Source organism: Heliangelus exortis, chromosome 1 (assembly GCF_036169615.1).
Source record: "Heliangelus exortis chromosome 1, bHelExo1.hap1, whole genome shotgun sequence".
In the NCBI taxonomy this organism is placed as follows: domain Eukaryota; kingdom Metazoa; phylum Chordata; class Aves; order Apodiformes; family Trochilidae; genus Heliangelus; species Heliangelus exortis.
The window spans coordinates 95,776,934-95,797,631 of record NC_092422.1 but is presented as its reverse complement, the minus strand read 5'-3'; the positions used below and the strand labels follow the sequence as shown (position 1 = coordinate 95,797,631).

The 20,698-nt window shown below is 36.4% G+C and overlaps 1 long non-coding RNA gene across 1 annotated transcript in view; it reads left to right on the top strand.

The window, feature by feature from the left end:
• Nucleotides 1–233: 233 nt before the first annotated feature.
• The window catches only part of LOC139792368 (uncharacterized), a 54,586-nt gene continuing 34,121 nt past the window's right edge, over nt 234–20,698 (top strand). Inside the window, exons 1-2 of the long non-coding RNA XR_011724243.1 lie at nt 234–342; nt 1,032–1,296. This is a non-coding gene — a long non-coding RNA (uncharacterized lncRNA). The remainder of the gene's footprint in view (nt 343–1,031; nt 1,297–20,698) is intronic.

The following is a 20,698-nucleotide window of genomic DNA, read 5'->3' as shown; positions in this document are numbered from 1 at the left end:
AGCCACTGATGCTTTGAGATGTGCTTGCTGCCACTTTGAGATTGTGCTTGTGCCTTGGTCCACAAGCTCTTCAGAGATAAACCTGCTGTAGCACAGCCATAACCACAGCCACAAATGCTTTAGAGTGTCCTGCTCCTGCTTGGACTCATCCACAGGCCAGAGTCCCTTTAACTCAAGTTTGGACTGGAGTTGTTGATGTTATCAACATTCGCACATCACAATTATACAGGTACTAAATAGAGGGAAGGATTTGAACAATGTCTGATATAATTGGTATAAGTTTTTCCTTTTTTATTTCAGAACTAAATGCAGGCATCTACCTACACACAAAGGCACAAACAGGTATTTGTATCTATATGAAATTTACAGGAGTTTATTGAAGATTTTATGTGGGGAAAAATGTGTAGTTGAGATTGAATTTCTGCTGTCAATGCTGCATGATTGATTGCCTTATTCATGGAGTTTTGTTGCTAAATCAGAAAACTGAAATTCTATAAGTGAGAAATATGCTAGCAAAGTACATTTTAAATGGTTGCTAATTCTTGTAAGAAACATCATTAATCTTTAAATGTTAATGAAACTGGAAGGCTGAAGAGGGTGATTGTCTTCATATATACAGAAATTTTATGTATGACCTCCAACAGAGGTCAGTTGAATTAACAATCCCATTGTTTCAGACTGTTAATAATTTTAATAAATTCTTTCAGTTACTCTGAAATTTAAAGCTCTGACAATGGAATCTATTGATGCAGATAAATTGTGGAAGGCTGTGCTTTAAAGCTCTCACTGACAAAAAATGGTCAGAAGATATTTTATCTTTGTCTATGGTTCCAGGCAAATATAGCCTAAGAATCAGTGTTCAGTCTGCAAAACTGTTCTCCTGTAAATTAATAGTTGTATTATAAATGTATTGTAGCTACCCATATTTATTAGAGTGAATGTATCCTGGAGATAGTACCTCATTAATACTCAGTTAATTTGATCCAATCTGAGAATTAGTTCATAACAGTCTTCTCATCTGTCTTCTTCAGCGCCAGTTGTGAGAAGGTTCCAAGTCTCACCCTGCACTGAAGAAAAGCACTTCCAATCCCACATTCTCACCTATGCTACACCATGGATTATGACATACAGGATTTGTGTAGAAAGAGGCTGAACAGAATCAAGTGTGGAAATTTGAAATAAAAATCTGTGCTAAAGAAGCATAATTGGCTTCTGCTACTCAAGAGGAGTAGTGTAATTGTAATTGAGAGAACAAATCTTGCCACAAATTGTCTATAGACAGACCAAATACTTCTGGTGAGTACAGTTAGAGTGTGAGTGAGCAAGAGGTCACACAGATAATTGTGATATTAGCCAGCTGTGCTGCTGCATGCTTAACTTCCAAGTAGACATGGTGTGGAATTTTGTGAAAAGCTCACCCCCATTGCCAAGACAGGATAAAAGGGAAGGTAATCGTTGTTGCAAAATGGGTTATCACTAATATCTGGCATTACTACTAAACTATTGCAGTTTGACACTAGAGACATAAATCTCAGTGCTAAGACAGAGGAGATCTGTGATAAATAATGAGTTCAGGGAATTAGGATAACTTGTTAGACAGAACTGTTGTGCCTCAAGCAACAGCATGCTAGGAAAGAATGAGTTTCAGAAGTGATACTGCAAGCAACGGATAATATACACTCATGTAATCCTCTTTTTCTAACAACAACAAAAGTAATTTAAATTTGTATTTTCAAAACTTTGATTTGCCAGTGTTTGGTCTGTCCAAGTGTAGTGTGGCGTATTACACGAGGTATGTTGACTCATAATGGTTCTGATGCTTCCCTGTTGCACAGTGTCATTGCTCTTTAGAAATAAATGATTATCAAATGTCCATATACTCCAGGAATGTAAAGGCATAAAAACAGTTGTCACCAGGAGAATTAATCAGTCTAAACCAAAAAGAACTGGGGATCTCATTGTTAAAGCTTTATTCACTGTATGCATATGAAAGAGGGTTATCGAGAGAAAAAGGTGAATAAGTGACAGTAAATCATCTGTTTCCTTTTTGCTGATCCGTGCAGTTTCAAGGTCAGCATTGATAAGATTGAAGCACAGAATGGAAATTACGCACCAAACTCAAAAAAACACCGACCCATTTCTCTATAAGCACAGCATTAATAAGAAGACTAACCAGCAAGGATTAAGTTCTGCCAAAGTTTGGGACTGCAAAATATGACTTCTGTTCATGGGTAGTGGGGGGAAGGTTGATGTGCTTAATGCTGTTCTGCTCTGGTCTTCACTAATGGGATTATTACTGGAGTCTAAGAGAACAAATCCTGGTAACAAACTTGTTCTTATCTAAGGTAAAAGGCTTTAAATAATGCTTAGGTAAACTAGAAGTTTTCAGGTTACCTGAGCCTTTTGGACATCATCCTCAGATATTTAATGAACTTGTAAAATCTCAAAGGTGTTAGCAGTTGTGTTCAAGAATTTGCAAAGGACAAGTGAAATACCAAATTACTGCAGAAGGGAAAACATTTTGCCTGTACATCAGAAAGGGAAGAACTCAGGTGTTATAAATCCTTATCTAAAATTTCCAGTAAAGTACCAGAAGAAAGAATCACAAAATTGAGCTGTAATCCTGGAACACAGTGAGAAGAACAACAGACAACATGATTCTTTGAAAGAAGGCTGTGTGTCAGACCATGTAAAAGCTTTGGGGAAAAAAACCCAACCAACCAACCAAACATCAACAAACAAAACAAAAAAAAAAAAAAAAAACCCAACCCAAAAATCAACAAAACAAAAAATGAACAAACAACCCCCCCAAAAAATACCCAAAACCCCTAACATAGTATATGACATATGTGTAGAGTTCAGTATGATTTTTATGACTTATTTAAAACTCCAGCAAGACAAGAAAAAGAATAGATAGGAAGTTTGTTTGGAGTACTCATTCTTTGAAAGAGTATATCACGTGAAACTTTGTGATGCTCTTTCTTTGATTCTATGTTATGCTAATTAGTGACCTGAATGATGATCTAGAATGACTTACTACATTTTCAGATGATGGTGAGTGGGAGAAGAGCAATGCCATTTGTCACAAGAACACAAAGAAACTTGACCTTAAGTTACACTGGGCTGAGATGTTGTCACTGATGTTACCTCCAAACTCCAGAAATACATGATTAGTAAAAAGTACAAAATCTGGGTAGCATCAAATCAAGATTTTTTTCTTGCTGGGGCTGAAGGAGTAGAAAAAATTGCTGTTGGAGAAGACAACTACATAATGTACTTGAGAAACAACTGTATAAGATCCTTTCAAATAAGAGGAGCTTATCACAAGATTGCTGTATAACTTTCTAAATAAGTCAGCCATGCTTCTAGTACAGCAAAGCTATCTATTAATTGAAGGGTAGTTAGTGTGTTGTCACTGTGTCTCAGTGCCCTGCTGGCATTAAGAAATGAGAACACAAATTATTTTACCAAATGTCTTCCCTCTGTAAGAAGGAACTTGGCTGTTCCTGGTTCAGTAACTGGAGCCCATGGGAAATAGAAGCTTTTCCTGCTTTGTGAACTGTGTTAAAATATAGCGAGGACATGGCTGTAGCATGGTGGCGGCTGTAGCACTGAACTACTGCCTGTTGTGTGTTCCCCTTTTCCCTGTCCTCGGGGTGAATATAAGATAAAATTTTGACCTGTATTGGAACTTGTGATTATGGCCAGAGCCATAATATTAAGTATTATACAGCTAGCCTTTCTGTCAGTCAAACCCCAGATTAATGTGAACCAGAGTCTGTCTTGAATTCTGCTTTAAGTGCAAATAATAATTCAGAATCTCATTTGAATGCTCCTGACAGAAGGCAGTGCCTAACATAAATAGGGATGTCAATGCATTTATCTTTTCTCAAACTGTTCTATTGTTATTCCAAGTGGCAAACAACAGAAAGCTTTGCTCTAAATCATTATAATGCATGTCTTCTCTTTGTCTATATTTTTACATTAGCACATTGCATGCCACAATGGATCTTACATTTGTGGTGAGCATGGTGAGCTGTAGTAACCACTCCTGCCAAATTTCCTTGAAATATGGGCAGTGCTGACATAATGAGTTACCTTGTTACTATATCAGAGCAAGAACATTAGTATATAATGATTATTTTAAATGGCAATATATATACTTTATTTCTCTATAGATGTATCAAATAGATGTTTCTGATGTCTGTAAGAAAAAAACATAATTCATTATTAGCAAGAATATTTATATCAAAAAAGGTTTTTATTTTTTCCTGCATCATTCTGCTTTCCAGAGTAAACTGGAAAAATGATCTTACTTATAGAAATTTCAGAAAAGAAACTGCTCTGGTCACAGTTTATGAGTTGGTATAACTGGTAGCTTTTTTTTCTCCTTCTGAAAATGGATAAGGGCACGTGATCATGTTTATATGAAAGTGCATGAGTACAGGTTATTAAAGATAGCATGTATTTAAAGCATATTATCAGTCACTTTTATAATGTCTTAAATACTGAGGGCTCAAAATATTTGAAAATGGGGCCCTACCACTTCGCTTGGAATTGTAAATTACATATCATTTTGTTGATGTTATTTTCTATCCTAAAGTGGCCTGTTCTTCCCATTTTTTTTTTAAGATGTTAACTGTAAAATAGTCTGTGGGATCAGAAACAAAGCTGGTAGTGGATTAGGATGTGGTATTTTGAAACCTGGTGATGGTTCAAGTGCCAGAAGCAAAAGTTAATACTTATGAATCCTTTGGGGTCAGCATTCATGCCAAAGAGCATTAATAGAGTTTCTTTCCTTTCTGACTACTTAAAAATAGCTAAGTTTAAATGAGTATTTTTTTGATAAAAGTTTAAGAAGCCATGTGTGTAGTTTTGCAGATGACATGAAATGCTTGCTTTACAAGAAGTCTGAGTCTATCCTACCATTCACTGTAAAATGTTTGCTCAATATGCAGTTGCTGATGATAATTTAATAATTATTTTAATGAAATTGCTGATCAAAGCATCCAAGAAGGATGAAATTATTTCAATAAAATCTACTCAGAGCAAATTTTTGGTTTTCCCTTCTGGGTTAGTTCACTTTGTTTTATGGAGGTCAAGTTTTTCATAACTAGATATTTTTTCTGTGTTATTATTCACAAGGATTCTTTATGTGAAATTGCATAAATATTTGGAAGAGTTAGAAATGTTGTGACATCAAATGCACATAGGATGTATTGTAAAGAGTAGTCTAGTGGTAATGGCCATGGAAGTGACATGATCTAGAATTTGCAGGGTTTCCGAGTCTGCTCTGGCAGCACTCCTGCATATTCATCTACAGCTTGTAACAAGCTTAACTTTGACTCATGGGATGATTGGGCTCTTAATAGGTTGTCTTGATTAACTGCAGGTACAGTTTACATGAACTAGTAATTTCAAGCATGATATGGTGTGACTTTCTCTGTATTTTATTTCTATTCATTTTGACCTATCAAATATGATTCTATTTTTGAGTACACTTTTTAGGCATATTTTAAAAACAGAAAATATAAATAGAGATATGAGAATATGAGAATATAAATAGCCTTCATTCTGTAATTGAAATGTTACATGACAAAGGGAATTTGCATCTTGGCTTTCCAAGTTTGAAATCTGGCCAGTTCATTAAAAATACTCTTGAATAAACAATACATAATCAGAGGCCTTTTGAAATTCTAAGGAACTGTTGTATTTCCATGTCAAGCTTCAGTTTTGAAGTTTGCTCAAAATTCAACTTACTACATTGTTACACCTAATACATGAAAATATTTGTTTATTAAGCATCATAATTTATGGTAATTCTAATGTATAATGCAAAATTGAAAAAAAAAATTCAATAATTTATGGAGGCAGACTCCTCTGCTTTTTGATGCTATAATAAAGGCCCTAAAAGTTGTAAATGCAAAGACTGGAAAACTGTGCTGTCTGCAGCAGTAACTAGGCTTAATCCTTTGTTATCTCTGCTGGATTTTGTAGCAGACCTAGCAGTGGTCATTATTGGTTGATAGTGTTCAATGTGACACTTCCCAGGTTGTACCTCAGTAGTTTGTTGAGTTCATTTTATCCTTCTTACCTTCCTGGCTTCCAGTCGTCCAAAGTTAAAGTGTTTTTAAATAAGAAATTAGGAAAAATACTTCAATTTTCTATATCTGCCAGCCAGCCTTTGAATGTCACTTTGGGTCCCACAGCCCATGCTGATTTTAACATCTTCATGTTTGCTTTACTATAAAAGTAAAGGAGACAGTAAAAAGCAGAGGAAATGCTGTAACTGTTTTGAAGTAAGATTTTTGCACGCTTGTTTCACATAACACGTTTTGTGGTAGGTTCATAATCCAGACTGTTCTAGTGAGGGATAAGGAATAACAGCGCCCTCTCCTCCCTCCACCTTTTTATATATAGTCACTTTGAAGGGCTAGGAATCAAGACCATGTTGTAGTTCTGACCCAGAATGATTAATATTTATTTTCAGCATCTCTTGTCTTTCCTCACTGTAGGAGATGGGAATTTACTGGCTTCTCTGATCAGATAAATGGAAGATTCACTTTAAGATTTTGTGCCTTGACTGTCATAAAATAAAGATCATAACATAACATAAGTTTCTCCCTACTTTATTCCTGTCTCATCAATATGCTTTTTACATTTTTGGTAAAAAGAATCATCTTGTTTTGAGAATCAATTCATTGAAGCATGACAGAGTGTAATACTCATGTAGGAAACTGAAACTATGTAGGTGGTTTTCCATACAATGACCTGCAGAACATGTGTTGCATCTTGAGAGCATCACTTTCCTCCCGTGGTAGCAATCCCATGAGAACACTATAAAGCTCTCTACATTGTGGCAGCTGTGAGTTGCATGTTGTATTATGCATATAGTAGATCAAACTGACCAGTTTTTCTTAGCTGTAGCATTGGGATAATGATAATTTATTTTGGGCTTTGGGGTAATTTTTTTCTATGCCTTTGGCTTTTAGAGATTGGAATTACATGCCTGGTATTGAGTAATAATGTCTTCAGAATTGTTTTTAAACTGTGCTTTCTCCAGCTGCTTTCTCCAGAATCCCTTAGGTCTCTGTCAGTCTTTTGAAATTTTACTTGGCAGAAAGGTTACTGGTCTGGAGACCAGTGAAGTGGTTTATCTCCTGGAAGACTTTATGTTGACCTTCAGTTTTTCCCAGAAAGGGGTTCCAATACCACGTCTCAGCAGAGCCTTCCTTTTTTTCTCAGTTTCTTATCTACAAGATATAGCTGGGGCATGCATACTATTTATTAAAGTTGTTTATACTGCAAAAAGATATTACCTTGACTTTTAACTAAACTGAAGCTGCTATAGATGTACAGAAGTAAAAAAGTTAAAAAAAAAAAAAATAGTTGATGCTAACCACATAGTACACTAATAAAATATTTTTATTATATATCAGATCTAAAATATACAGAAGACAGAGGCTGTGTCTTGCTTTCTCCTTCAGCTAAAAAATAGGTAAGATTTTTAATTTTTTTGTTTCCTTGTATTTGATAGTATTTGCATTCAGAAGTCTGTTTTGTCACTGTTTGCTATTGTTTAATCTATTCTTGAAGATAACTTGGAAAGATTGACCTCTTCAATTAATGAAGATTTCACAGAAATTAAAATACCGTGTTGATTAGCTGAATGTCATGGAGGTTACTACATAATATTAGATGGTTAAGAGAGTTTCCCTTATGCTTAATAGGCATTGTGACCCTGTATTAGTTGAAACTGGAGTTTGAATAAGGGAGCAAAGGGCACAGCTTTTCAATCTAGTTACATGAACTACTGTGAAAAACAATGAGGTATGTCCCATAGAATGGAGATGCATTATTTTAAAGAAATACTTCATACTTCCAGAATTAAATAAAAAGGTTACCTAGTGTGTCTTTTAATATTCTTCTATTCTATTTTGCAGGTCTAGCATTTCAGCAGTATGATTAGAGTATGATGTGATTAGATGCATGGATCTAATAAGAATAGGAATTACTCTTTTAAAAACATGAACAAATTTTGATTTTTAATTAAATTCAGTGTTGTTACAGAAGCAGAAAATTGCTAATGTCAGTTAATGCCACTGAGCTGATTCCTATTAATTAGCTATTGCAAAATAATCATTGATTGGATGTGCAGTTTAATGTTTTCAGTTAAAGACTAGTCTTTATCTGGAGGAAAATTCTGGAAATATTAATTGCTTCTAAACCTCTGCAGTTCTCTTAAGTTTGTGATATACTGAAAAAAAGTCAGGAGAACGGTTACTTCTTGAGGAACATATTAAAGAGCATTTTCCTTTTTTTCATCTATTCCATACACTGTGTTTTGTATACACGTTGTACTTTATGTGAAGAGATTTGTGTATTACATAAGTAAATTTCAAGTTAAGATGAGATCTTGAAGTGCCAGGACTCAGTTAAGATCCTTGGAAGGGACCAGGATGTTGCCCACGGAGTGTTTCAAAATCAGTGATCTGTATTCCTGCAGCCACCTTAGAATGCAGGATGCTCTGTGAGTACAAAAGTATATGAAAATCATGTTGCTCAGATAAATAGATTTCCTGTATAAGAAAATGTTTAAGCTTGATTTGATCTAAGTATGGGTATCAAGGTTAAACAGAATGATTTGTTCTGGGAAGCATGTGAGGTGAACAGTAATGTAATCACTATGACACAGATTGTTTTGGGACCTTTTGGGGAATAGGACCTCATAAAGCAAACAGTGTCTAGGTAATTGAGGGCTCTGAGGCTGCTAAGGGTCTGGCCTTAGCGTTCTCCCCTGGGACCTCTGCCAGTGCTATCATGGGGCTGGGAGCCCCAGTTATAGATTCATAGAATTATACAGTGGTTGGGGTTGGAAGAGACCTTAAAGAAAATCAACATCCAACTTCCTGCATGTGCAGGGACACCTCCCACTAGACTAGACTGCACAAGGCCTCATCCAGCCTGGGCTTAACCAGCTCCAGGCATGGGGCATCAACAACATTCCTAGGCAACCTATTCCAGTGCCTTACTACCCTCATGGTGGAGAATTTTTTCCTAATACCTAACCTAAATCCACACTCTTTCAGTTTAAAACCATTACCCCTTGTCCTGTCACTATTATTGTAGGTGAAAATCCCCATCACAGGCTTCCTGTAGGGCCCCTTCACGTACTTGAAGGGGGTCATTCAGTCTCCCCTGAGCCTTCTCTTTTTCAGTCTGAATAGCCCCAACTCTCTCAGCCTATCTCCATAGTCAAGGTGCTCCAGCCCTTTGATCATCTTTGTGGTCCTTCTTTGGTTCCTCTCTAACAGGTCTACATCTCTCATGTGCTGGGGGCTCCAGAGCTGTACACAGTATACCAAGCGCACAAGAGCAGAGTAGATGGGTAAAATCACCTTTCTAGTTCTGTGTGATAGTATGCAGAATGATACAAAAATAATAGCAAAATAAAAATAGCAAAATAAAAATAGTTCTGTGTTTACTAGTTAATTATGTTGTTGTTTTTTTCACTTATTTTTGTAGTAATATTTTTCTTACGTAAATGAGTATCCCAGGTCTCAAGAAGGATTCAAATGTATCCTCCATTTACTGAAAAGTAGAATTTTGTGTTAGCTTTAGAGATAGATTTTGGCCTGTGGGGTCTTATACACTTCTTGAACTTTTTTGTTTTACATTCCTTTGTGTTCTGTAGGCGTCAAGAGCATTTTAGACTTAGCTTTCTAGATCCTTTAAACATTGTAGTTTGCTCTGTACATATATGTCTTCTACAGATTTAAATATATCTAACAACTTATACAGCCTTTCTTTTTTGGCTTTAAGGAAGAGAGGGAACTAAACCTGATAAGCAGTTTTTCAGATTTATACATCTGATGCCAAGCTGATTTAATACCTGAAAGAATAAGGACACATGTGCTGTGTGCATTTGGGTTTGGCTGTTTAATTGCTGTCAAAATATTCATAAGAAATAATTTTGTGTTTTAACTTGATGTACATTCAGGGGGGAGGGAAATTATGAATTATTAGTTTGAATGAAATTCATTGATTTCAATTTCATTATGGACTTATAAAAAATATACACTGAAGAATTTTTTATTTGGCTTTCTTTACAGTAAATGCTTGTGGAAAGAGTGTTACTGCTCATGCTCCTTGTCTAGTCAAAGGTAAAAAGATGTTGTTTTAGTGTTCTAGGAAACTTGGTTGCTCAGGAGTTAAAAATTCTTCTTCATTGGTTTAAACACAAAATCCATAAATTTTAAGTGGTGATGATGGATCATTTTTCACTGTTGTAGGAACAACATCAAAAAGATAAATTAATTGCAAAATTTTAATTTTTTTATTTTTTGCATAATCTGATTCAATGAGCAATTTGGTTTTCCTTATAGTTTGTCCTCACTAATAGGGTTGAATTGCTGAAGATTTTGATTAAGCCTACAAACCATGAAGTAGGAACAAGACATACAGGAAAGAGGAACACTCAAGTGTTGTTTGAAAGCATGCAGTCTATACATGATATTCCCCAGTTGTTTAATGATTACTCGGTATTATTTTCTCTGCTGTTGTTCACACAATTCATGGAAAAGGAAGGAATATTAATGTGAAGTTTTCAAGCCTAGCAAAAGTGCTTTTTCATGTAAAATTTAACAGCCTCTGGGTCGCAGAAGACATGGAAAGTAATTTCTGAATTCAGACTCTATACCCTCCAGGTGTAGCTGTTTGATGTAACTTGCATACATGATTTCTTTATACAAACATTTAGTGTTTGTATTATATATTTCAGAATATATTTTCAGCTCTGACACTTTTCTTCTTTGCTTAATTGCATTTTCAGTGTTAAACCTTAAAGTCTGTATAAAATTGACAAAACAGGGAAAAAAATAGGGGATGTTTGGCTGCTTAGACAGTGTTGTTCTTGGAAATGTTGACCTAAGCATGTGTGTTATTTTAGGAAATAGAGCAATTTAAATAGATTTATGCTCAATAAAACATTTAAAGACAGTAATGAACAGTTTGACAAATGCATGTTGCAAACATTTTTTTATGCCAGTTTAACATAGAATTTTTAGTAGAGTACTAAAGTTGAGGTAATTGATTTTATTTATTCTAAAAAATTATCTTTACATTCAGCAAAAAGAAGTAAACAAAAGAGGAAAGCTCTTGTTTTCCTGTCAATTTTGAAGTACTTCTGCATTAAATCTTCTCTCCACAGTTTCTCACTTCACTTACAGTCTTTGGGTGGCAAATTCTTCTTAAGCCAATGAAGACTGTTCTTCCAAGTTCTGGATGACAAATTATTTTAAAGTTGCCACAGTAGTGTGTATTTTACACTATTTCAACTTTCTGCCAATGTCAATTTCCTCAAGTGAAAGTATAAAATAAAAAATTGTGTTGATAGTATTTTTTTCATTAGGAACTCATCAATCAGTTTGTAAAAAGAGGGTGGTTTGTGCTGTTAATACTGAGAAGTGGACAGTGTGATGCACACAATCCTCACTAAAATTCAGACAAAACAAAGTGCAGTTGAGAAATATGTATCAGGTTAGTGAATCAGGTTAGTGAAGAGATTAACCAAAAAAATTAAAATATTGAGCACCTCTACATGTTCAACCTTCAGCCGCAGGAAGGCCTAAACAGACAAAAATGAATGCCACTTCTTGACTCATTGGCTCTCCGGCACGAGTCCCTCCCACAGGTGCAGTCCCTCAGGCACAGGCTGCTCCCGCCTGGGCTGCACACAGAGTCACGGCTGCTGCGGGAGCAGTCACCTCCTCTCACATGGGGTCCTACACGGCTGCAGAGCCACATCTGCTCCTCTCCGTGATCCTGCACAGGCTGCAGCTTTATGTCTGCTCACCTGTTGACACCTCAGGAGTTACAAATCCACATTTATGCCACTGTGGTCCTTTGGGTACTACTTCACCATGCTCCTCCATGGGTTGCCAGGGTACAGCCTTCCATCTCACCATGGGCTGCAGCAAAGTTGTTGCTCAGACACCTTCTCCCCCTCCTTCTTTACTGACCTAGGTGTCTCTTCTGTGGCATCACTTGCTTTCACTTCCTTCTCTCTGCTGCTCTGCAGGTACTTTTTATATTTTTGCAGTTTCCTCTTCCCTTTCTTGAATATGTTACTCACAGGGGAACATCCAGCTTCCTGTATCTGCTTGGCCTTGGCCTGAGGTAGGGCCAGAATTGGAACCATGGGAGCTTACAGCAGCTTCCTATAGGAGCCACCCTTGTGCCCCCTTCTTCCAAAACACCACTGCACCAAGCCAAGACACAAGGTTTCATTGAAAAGTTAAAAACTGATACCTGTGAAGCTAAAATGTTATTTGTGAGTGGCCAATTCACACTACAGCCATAATCCTGACTTCTGCTTGGAAGGGTTTTGGTCCCATGTCCTTGTTAGACATGGAGCTGTAGGACTCAGGTGGCTGAAGAAATTTCATTGAAATGTCCTCTTTCTCACATCACCTTGGTGTCTTCTGTGATCTCTTTTCTCAGATTTCCCGTACAAAAGGTGCTTTTTTTCCTCCTTAGCTAGTTTCCCTATGGAATTCAGGGATGGTGTTTTGATTAGAAGTTCCTTGGTTTTTCTTTCTCCTCACTGTGTCCAAACAATAATTATAAAACTAATAACAATAAAACAGCAACTCAGTCTAAGCCAAAGTCATTTTTCTGCCATCATCTTTATAAGATGAGATCTGTGCTTCATTGCTTATACAAGAGTTTGCTCCCCACTGGAATATTTTCCAATAGTGCTCCAACAGTAGGTACTGTTGATGATCTGAAGAACCATCTGACGATAAAAATAATGGAGTTACATTGGGAAAGCTGCATTTGTCTGGTTTTCTAGCATTTGTAAGTCAAATGCTATCAATGACTGAAAATTTAAATCCTTTCTTCTATAAAATAAAGAAAAAAACACCTGATACTGACTTTCAATCAGAATTCACAGTTCTCAGCAACTGCCTTTTTTTTCTTTGTCTCCATTTTTTTTGACTGCAAGTTTTCTTAAAAGGTTGACGAATATTACAAGAAGGTAATGCAGTGATTAAGACAGGTTGTCTAAAAGCCAGCATTGGTTTACTAGAATACAGGTCCTGTTAGAGATGTTTTTTACTCTTCATAGAATTATTTGTCTTCCCTCAAAAGGCCTTCCTTAAAATGTTGCTTTTGAAGGAAGATCTAAATCTTACAGTCATAACCGATCTTTGACTTAAAATGTCAAGTCCTTTTTCCAAGCTGAATTCCTTCCAGAACCAACAGGTTTCCATTGAATTGCATTGCCTGAGCTTGTTAAACAACTCCTTTATATGGACTGTAATTATTATCACATCCTAGCTTTAAATGCATTTCAGTCTATATGAGCTCATTCTGTCTTACAGGGGTCCTACAGTTGTTTTTTCTGTTATGGATATTGTTTTTGCTGTTCAGGATCATAGAATCACTTAGTTTGGAAAAGACCCTTAAGATCATCAAGTCCAATGATTAACCCAGTGCTCTGAACTCCACTACTAAACCAGTCCCTAAGCACCGCATTTACACAACTTTTTAATAACTCCAGGGATGGTCACTCAACCACTTCACTGGGCAACCTGTTCCAATGATTGAAAATCCTTTCAGAAAAAAAAAAAAAAAATAAAAAAAAAATTATAACCTTGAGGGTATTTCATCTTGTTCTATCACTTGTTACCTGGGAGAAGAGACTAAGATCCACCTCACTATAACCTCCTCTCAGGTCTCCTCTCAGCCTCCTGCTCTCCAGACTAGACAATGTCAGTTTCCTCAGCCACTCCCAGTAAGGCTTGCACTCCAGACTCTTCAACAGATTTTTTTCCTTCTTTGGACATAGTCCAGCACCTCAGCTTCCTTCTTGTAGTGGGTGACTCAAAAGTGAACACAGTATTTGAGATGCAGCCTCACCAGTGCTGAGTTCGAGGGAACAATCCTTTCCCTAGTCCTGCTGGCCATGCTATTTTGGATGTAAGCCAGGATATTACTGTATAGTAATTGAATAGTGTTCTCTAAGGTTATGAATTTCTGTAGGAATGAACATATCACCTAGATTTATTCACCTAGGTAGTAGAGATTTCTTCACCTTGATACTTCAAATTTCGGTTTGTCTCCTGTCTTATGTATTTGATAATTTTTGTGTCAAGTTACCTTTTGGTATTTATCTATCAAAAGGACCTATATCCACACTGATTAAGTGGATGATATTTGTTGGGTCTCCATTGAGGTTGAGAAATAGATAAAATTTTTAATTGCATTTTGAAATTTTGATTAAAAGCCGTTCCCTTTTTATTCACAAGTATTGTTGCGAGTGTTATTAAAGTTCTTACTAGCCCGTTCTCTTTGAAGATAACACAAATTTTCTTTACCTTTCTACTGTTCTTTGTAGTAATGGTCTACTAGGATATGCCTTTGTTAAGATCTCATGTGTTTTGACTGAATTACTCTAGGGTTTTTAAATTCCCATCATTTAACTTAGCATTATCATAATTTTCCCATAAATGGCTGTCACAGGCCTTTATTTCCTTTCCAATTGTCTCAGTTACATCAGTCTCACCTAACTGTGCTTTTATATGGAGACTTATTTTACTTCTGCCTGCAATTTAGTGTCTTCCAGCACCTGATTTTAGATCTGGTTTTCTCTATTGGTGTTTTCCTGTATTCCAAGTGCATTCTTGTCTCTACCTGTAAAAAAAGGCAGAGGTAGGAGTTCTGCTAGAATTCTCCTTCAGCTCTGTAATACTCCAGATTCAGGACTTTCCTGCAGTGTAAAATTGAATTGAGATATTAACATTTACTGAATTCATTCTTGTTCATTTTTGCCCCTTTTTGTAATGTCAAGTTAGCAAACTACATCTGCAGCATTGTGGGAAGGCATTTTACCACCTGGAGCAGCTAGAGATTTGGTAGCATTAGACTGGTTTGCTAAATGGCAAAACCAAAAATATAAAGAAGTAGTAGAATAAATAAAAAAAAGAAGATGCCTTTAAGGAATAGAAGAGAATACATAATAAACCTGGCATTTTCTATTTTTCATTTTTTTAAAACATTGTTTATATATTTTATTAAGGGAAAAAATACATTTCATCTTGTGCAGTATAATGTGTATGAGGACTGAATACTTCTGTGGGTTGTTTATGGTGTTCCTCTGTGTGCAAGTACATTTTTCAATTAGTAGAAAAGTTTCTTCAAGATAAGTTGCTGTAATTTTGCTCCTGGAAAGTTAGCTAGAGCCTAAGCTAGTGCTTAAGTATATGTAAATTATAGCAATCAAAATGTATGATTACTGAGTTTTTGGAATAAGAAAGTAGAACCAAGGCTAAAATCCACTTAAACTAGGGAGGCATATATACTGTGGGGATTTCCTGTCACATGTAATTCTAAGTAAAGAAAAACAATATATTGTTTTAATATTTTCCTTTCTGTAACCAATACAATGTACCATTAATGCTAACTCAATGTCATAGAATATTTTCCCAGGTTTAAAATAGCTAAGGTGTTAAGTGCTTCATGAATACCAAATGCTATCTTTGCTTGATAGTTTAGAATTTCATCAAATATCCTAAGACCATCTATTTGTTATTCAGTGTGGATAAAGGTAATTTTATTGCTCTTCAGATATAAGCTATAAAGGAATGCTGAGATAAGGACATGGAATAATTATATTTTAGTCTGAGGAATATGCTATAAGCATCTCATAAAACTGTATTAGACTTGACTTGAAAATATACATAGGAGCAGTATCATAACTTCATGATGACTTGCCCCATCAAATACCCAGAGCTGTTAATTATTCATTTTAAATCTAATCATAATTTTTGGTCACCCATTCTTCTTAGACTTATTCTGCCTTAGACTGTTACAACAGAGTTCACTCTAGGAGCCCATCATCACAGCTCCTCCTTTTATAGGCATATGTCACTCAGCCATTTAAAAAAGATGAGTAATTGTGATTGAGACATATCAGATTGAACAGCTGGAGCAGATCTCTGTCCACTTCACTTCCCAGTCATTATCTCTACCACTGTCTCCATATGCAGACCCTAACCCATATGCAGGTCACTTATTTCCACAGGTCCCAGGTAGTCCTTTAGGAATGCAAACAAGTATTTGTGAGGGCATACTGTGGTGTTGCAGCACCACTTCCTATGGACCATTCCCTTAAAATTAGAGTTGTAGAAGAGAAAAGAGAAAGGAAAAAAGGGAAATAAATAGGTTATAGTGAAGTCACTACCCAAAGATCTAAGGGCTTCTGTTGGTCTCATGAAGGAAGGGGGTTAGTGATCCAATCCTAGGAATGGCACAGCGGTTAGTGCCTTTCTTCTTTTTTATGCTAGCAATTTATGCTGTCAATTCCTTGCTGCTCTCTCCACAGCCAGTAGCCAATAGTTGCTCATAAAGTTCCACTGAGTAGTCACCCCCCTTGTAGTTTGCAAACCAGAACAACAGTCTCCAGATCAGGGAACTCCTCTCAGCAGAGTCAGCTGTCTCTGGCTTTGTGGTCTGCACTCATATTTCTGGTTTTACGGCCTTCCCTCTCAGCAAGGAACTGTCTCGTCTTAAGTCCTTCAGAATGAGACAAATACATGGTGATGCTGTAGTTGGGAAGTTCCTGATGGTGAGCTCTGAAGCAGGAAAGGCCTGCACAGTTTTACCTTTGAGGTTTTTTGTAACCATCTGCTGATGATAAAGTTGTGATAGATCAGATTGCTTTTCCTATTTTCCTATTTTTCCTGTTTCTTTTCACTTGTGGAAGGTAACATTCTGCAGCTGCTCTGTAAGCCAGCTACCTGATTAGTCCTTTCTGTGAGTAATATGAAGGAAGGAACCACCCCAGTACTGAGGCAAAAGCCTAACGAGTAGCAATCATGTATTCAGAACCAATGGTGATGTATGTGTTTAATCTGCCTGTTTTCTTGGCAGGAGGTGGACTATTCCTTGATATTAAAGTGAACTGAATTATCAGGTGAAGTATAACTACAGGGAATAAATGGACAGGTTTTTATTCAGCACTGAACATCTGTGATGAGTGGAAGGAAGAAAACCTTTTTATGGCAATAAATAAATGATGTGTTGAATATAAATGTGTGTGTATAGCTGCTGAGTGTATCTGATGGTCCTACTACTTCTGGTGGTTTCCTGCCACTGTATCATAAAAATATTCATTCATATGCCTACCTCTGATCCTCATCTCCCTCTTCACCGTTCTATAATTTTATGATTTTTTCAGGAAGGTTTGGAGCAGAACAGGGGAATGTGTAGTGACTGCAAATACCTTACAAAACTCAAATAACTCTGTGGTCTAGTTTATTTTAAAATTGAAGAATGTGGTTGTCTGATGGCCATGTAGCAGAAAGAACAGTGCATGATAGATGTTTATTGAAGAAGTGATGAATGTGTGAAGTGTTTTGCTTTATGGACAGCTAAAGTGTGTACCTGGTGGTTCAGCAGTTATTATGGTCCATTTCAGGGCATGAACATAGAGAATATGTTCTTCTCCTAAGTTGCAGCTAAGTAAGTGAGACTTGCTTGAATTAATGAGATCTAAATAAGATATGGCTTAGCACGCTGCATAAAAATTGTTATTTTACATCTAAAGAATCCCTTTGGTTTACAAAATCCCTAAGTCTGTTTACAGATGAACTTTTCCCTGGTTAGGCAGAGAAATGTTCGAGCTAGTTTACTAATCCTTTGTGCTCCCATTGTAGTTTCTAAAACTTACTCTCTTTCTTAATATCTTAAGTTACACTCATGTTACAAGAGCATTACACTTTACTAGTGTTTGTTGAGGTTGTATATATGCCCCATGGTTGTCAGTAAACTTATGCTCTTGGGTTTTTGAGCTCCTAGACAAACTAATATATGTAAAACAAAGGAAACATCTGTTCTTCATCTGTGTTTTTAACTAGCAAACAAGCAAGATGGATTTCTTGGGTTTTGTTTCAGTCCTGTGGTAGAATGGGCAGAATGTATCCAATATGTCAGCACTCTCTGATGACAAACAATACATGGTATTATTACTGTAGACTTTCACTAATAGTTCACTTCCATATTCCTTAGAAAACAGTACTGGAGGTACATCTGCCCTTAGAAGTCATGGAAGAACCCTTGACTTGAGTGTATGATTAAGAATACAGAGCATTGTCTTAAATAGAATTTTATACTCACATTGTCATTAACTATGCATTTATATCTGTTCAGTTATATGTTTATTTTGCTTTCATTAGTTGTTTTTCACCCTGCAAGCAATACATATTTAAATCCCAGTACAAAATAACTCCAAACTTATTTTGCAATTGGCTCTTAATGATTGACTGATCTTTTCTCAACTAATTTCAGTTGATGCTGCATTAAAAAGAGATATCTACTCATATTCAAAGTTGGGAGGAAACTACTAGGAAATGCAATATGTTTGCAAACACATATTTCATACACACGAGGTAAGTTCATATCAAGAAAACAAGAAATTCAGTATAGTTTTCTGACTGTCAAAAAAGGAAGTGCAAGTTCTCAGCTCTGTCACTTAACAAGCAAGTTTACTGTAAAACAAAGTTGTGGGGTATAACATAAAAGCCAAATTTGCTTCTCTTCCACTAGTAATAAGCAAGTGTGGCTTTCATAGAAAAAAGATTCAGCTTTTATTTAAGGAAGTGAGAATAGAGAAATAGAGAATATTAAATAGAGAAATGTAATTTTCAAGCATATTAAGGGAATTCTAAAACTAATTATGTATGAAAATTAAAATAATTGAAAATAAATCAAAATGAAGTGGCAGCTGCCAGTCTTCCTTTTTTTTCACTATTCCAATTTACTTGGTTGTGTCTAGCAATTGCACGGATAGAAGGCAAGGGCTAAAATGCCATGTCTGTTCCACAACACTGCCTGGGCAGTTTCCCACCAGAAAAATAAAACAGCAGTCATGAATGTCCTGTGTCAACTCATTATTTGGAGCAGCTTTTGATTTGCATTTAATTTTTATAAAATATTTCTATTTTGGAAATAATTGTTTTCTTAAATTCCTTTAAATTTGCAATAGCATTGTTTTCCAGTTTTAATCTTGCTGACTTGCAATAGAGCAAAAACGTAGAAACAAAATTCGTGTCGCTCAGTTGGTACCATTGATAAATTTTTCACCATGAAGGAAAAATCAAGAGTGGGTCTAGAAGAGTATGGTGGTTCTGGGAAGAGATAAATCAATATTTAATTGAGATTATAGTTTCTTTCTAGGCAGGACCAGTCGAGATTCAAACCACCTGTCTGTAAGGAGCTGGTTTTGAAGAATCAGTCTGTTCTTTTTGAGGGGGATAGCTCAAGTAGAACTGCATCTCATAGGAGCCTTAATATATGACTTGTCTGAAAAGTCACCAGTTCAGAGACCTGAGAATAGACCCTGCTAGGAATGGCTGAGGCTTTGAGTATCTCTGGCTTTCCTGTGTTCTCTATCATTTAGGTCACCTGCTCCATTCAGCAGCAGAACAGCATGGTCTTAATTTTTGTGCTGATTTGTTTATAAAAGTTCTTATTCTCCTTCATGTCTCTCAGCAGTTGTAACTTGAGTTTCAGTTTCACTCCACTGATTCTGTCATGTCATGCCTGGGTGATCCTTCTGTGTTCTTCCTAAGCAGCCTGTTCCCATTTCTACCATTTGGAGAGATTTTTATTTTTTTGCATCTGAGCTTGCTTAGGAGTTCCTCATTTAGCCAAGACATAGCTGCTTGTTTTCTTGCACATCAGAAGGGATTCTTCTTGTGCTTAAAAAGGCTGCAGTTGGAGTAAAAGATCTGTTGCTGAACCCTTTGCCCTTCAGGATTGCCAACCTTGGCTTGCCTCTGAATCAGTTCACTGAACAAGCCAAAGTCTGCTGTCTTCATGTCGAGGGTCTTTATTTTGCTGCTTGTTTTCCTTTTATATCTTTAAGCACTACCATCTCATGGGCCTTACAGACAAGTCTGCCACTGACATCACATTACTAGTGACTGCTTGCGTAATTGTGAGTAGCAAATCCAGCAGAGAATCTCCTTTAGCAGCTGCACAAAAAAACCCCTGTGCCTAACACACTCTAGAAATCCAGATTATTGGTAACATACTATGTGGGCATTTCAGACAATACTGGGATGTTAAATTCTCCCATGAGAACTAAGATACACGTGTGAATCTTTCAGTATTTTAAAGAAGCTTTTTTTTGATCTTCGTGATAGAGTTATCTGTAACAGGCATCTACCAGCATGCCCCTTATTTTTGACCTTCTTTCCAGTGTCAGCCTATTTTGGCCAACCTGTCAACTAGAGGTGACTGAAGTGGACAGTCATTTGTGTAAAGCACAATTTTCTCCTCTTTCTTCTTCTCTGGAAAATATATGCCTATCCATTGCAGCAGAACCTTACACATCAGCAATAATCCCAGTGACACTGCATCTCTGCAACAATGCATCAATTTCTAATTCCTCCTGTTTGTCGTGTGATGGATGTTCCTATAGATTTCTGTGTTACCCTGAGTCACAGTGACTCTAGATCACCACCTTGAATTCCTATTTTTAATAGTCTTTAAAAGAATGTAGTGGACTGACAGAAAGAATTGTGATAGAGGGAAATATTCCTGCTTACTGTGAAAACCTGCAGATTGTGCTTATGGGAATGCTAAAGAAATTAACAGAATAATGCCACACATATTCTAAAGAGTGAGAAAC